The sequence below is a fragment of the Mus pahari genome, chromosome 4 (genome assembly GCF_900095145.1).
Source record: "Mus pahari chromosome 4, PAHARI_EIJ_v1.1, whole genome shotgun sequence".
NCBI lineage: Eukaryota > Metazoa > Chordata > Mammalia > Rodentia > Muridae > Mus > Mus pahari.
In genome coordinates, this window is record NC_034593.1 from 109839373 (window position 1) to 109842081 (window position 2709).

Sequence of the window (2709 nt, forward strand, 5' to 3'; positions counted from 1 at the left end):
AAAAAAAAAAAAAAGATCTGGCTGTAGGCAAGTCTATAGAATGTTTTCTTAATTAGTGATTGATAGGAAAGGGCCCAGCCCATTGTGAGTGGTGCCATTCCTGGGCTGGTGGTCCTGGGTTCTATAAGAAATCAGGCTGAATAAACCATGGGGAGCATGGATATGTCAGTGGTCATATTTTTTAATCAGACTGGGAGATGCATAAAGTAGGGACCCAGATTGGCAGGCAGATGTTAGGAAACATTATCGAAAACTAAAGACTGTGGATTTTTATCAACTAAAGGGATTTAGAACCACTGTAAGCCAAGGCCACTCAAAAGTAGGCCACCAGGGCTTGGGAGGTAGCTCAGTGGATAAAGTGCTTGTTTAGCATAAAGCCTATTCATAAAGCCCTGGGTTCTGTCTCCAGTACGCAGAGGGACAACAGTTCCAGCACTCAGGAGGTAGAGGCAAGAGGGTTATGAGTTGAACATCATCTTTGGTTTCATAGTAAATTGTGAGCCAGCCTAGGATACATGAGACCATGAACAGGCAACATTTAGTAGTACATTCCTCTTCTATTTAAGTTTTGTTTTTGTTTTTATACTTTCCTTCCTTCCTTCCTTCCTTCCTTCCTTCTTTCTTTCCTTCTATCTTTCTCTAATGTGTATGAATGTTTTGTCTGTGTGTATGTGTGCACCGTGTGCATAAAGAGTCAGGAGAGGCCAGACACCCAAGGTCTCAAGGCCCTGGAACTGAGTTACAGGTAGTTGTATACTACTGGGTGTGTGTGTGTGCTGGGAACCTAACCTGAGTCCTTTGCAAGAGTAGCCAGTGCTCTTAACTGCTGATACAGACATTTCTTGTGTGTCTACCATCAGTAGCAGACTTTGGACAAATGTGACTGTCTTGTTAAATATTGACAGGACATAATTCTGAGGAGCCACTTCTACCGGGACACCGACTGTTAGTGCTTTGAGCGGGCGATACCCTCCTTTTCTAAACATTGTTGCTAAGCAGGCCTGGTGGACTTCACTAAGGTATTATCTTATCTCAAGGATTCCAAAAGATAACTTCCCTCCCTTTGGATGGTGTGCCTTTAACACAAGGGAAATGTCACAAAAGTGCCAAGAACCTACTAAGAACAACAGCAAAATCTCCTTGAAGACTTACTTTCCCAGAGCAAGAAAATAATTATCACGGATGTCGGGGCAGTGTGTTTCTTCAGTGAGAAAGGAGTTAACGATTGGTGAGGGCACAGAGGGGGAAGCAATTTAATTCTTGCCTACCTAATAGGATTACATACTTTCTAGTCTGTGTTTTAAAGTATTCATGCAGTTATTTTTTTTAATCCTTGTGTGTATGTGTCAGTCTGTCAGGCTGTCAGTCAGTCTGTCTGCCTCTGTACATCCATGTGTGCCTTTGTACTTGCCTGTTCATATATGTGAGCAGGAGTAGGAGCATGCCCAGGCACATGCACACAGGTCAGAGGACAATCTCGAGTGGGTCTTCTGTTGCCTGCCACTGCAAATGCCAGGCTAGCTGGATCCTAGGCATCTGAGGATGCTCCCATCTGCATCATTTACCTTAGGATGCACCATGGTTACAGATGCTGGGGTATCATTGCGCATAGCTTTCCATGGATGCCGGGGATCTGAACTCAGGTCTTCATACCTTTGCGGCAAACACTTTTTCCCCATAGCCATCTCCCCCGCTCCAATGCAGTTGCTTGTTTGTTTGTTTGCTTGTTTGAGATGGGAGAGGGGGCCATCTCACTGTGTAGCTCAGGCTAGCCTTAAACTCACAGAGATCCATCTGTCTCTGCCTGCCAAGTGCTGGTATTAAAGTCTGTGCTGCCACACCCTGCCATCCCCAGCCTCCACACAGTTTGTAATGTTCTTCGTGAACGTAGGGTTTGAAGTAGGTTTTGATGTTTTATTTTGCTTAGTGTCCTGTGCTGGGCATTGAACTCTAGCATTTCTCCATGCCAGGCAAGCGCTCTACTGATGGGAATTGGGAGGGAGTCTCCAGGTTATATACAGATTTTGTTTCACATTAAGAACACTTGTCGGGGCTGGAGAGATGGCTTATAGATTAAGAGCACTGACTGCTTTTCCAGAGGTCCTGAGTTCAAATCCCAGCACCCACGTGGCAGCTCACAACTGTCTGCAACTCCAGTTCCAGTTGAATTTGATATCTTCACACAGATATACATGCAGGCAAAGCACCAATGCATATAAAATAAAAATAAATAGATTATTTAAGAAAAAACAAAAACAAAAATCAGTCGGGCAGTGGTGGTACATGCCTTTAATCCCAGCACTCGGGAGGCAGAGGCAGGCAGATTTCTGAGTTCGAGGCCAGCCTGGTCCTCAAAGAGAGTTCCAGGACAGCCAGGGCTATACAGAGAAACCCTGTCTTGAAAAACCAAAACCAAAACCAAAACCAACCAACCAAACAAACAAAAAAACAGTCAATATAAATGTAATGAGATTCCTCAACTTACAATGAGGTTATGCTCTGATGTCCCATCCATCATTAAGTTGCAAAATGAAAACTCATTTAATACATCTGTGGTGGTTTGAAGAAGCAATGTCTCCCAGAGACTCGGGTGTTTGGATTTTCAGGAGGTGTAGGAAGTGCAGTCTTGCTGAGGGAAGTATGTCACTGTACTTACATGTAATAAATAAATAAATCTTTAAAGAAAAAATAGTTAAAAAAAAAAAAAGA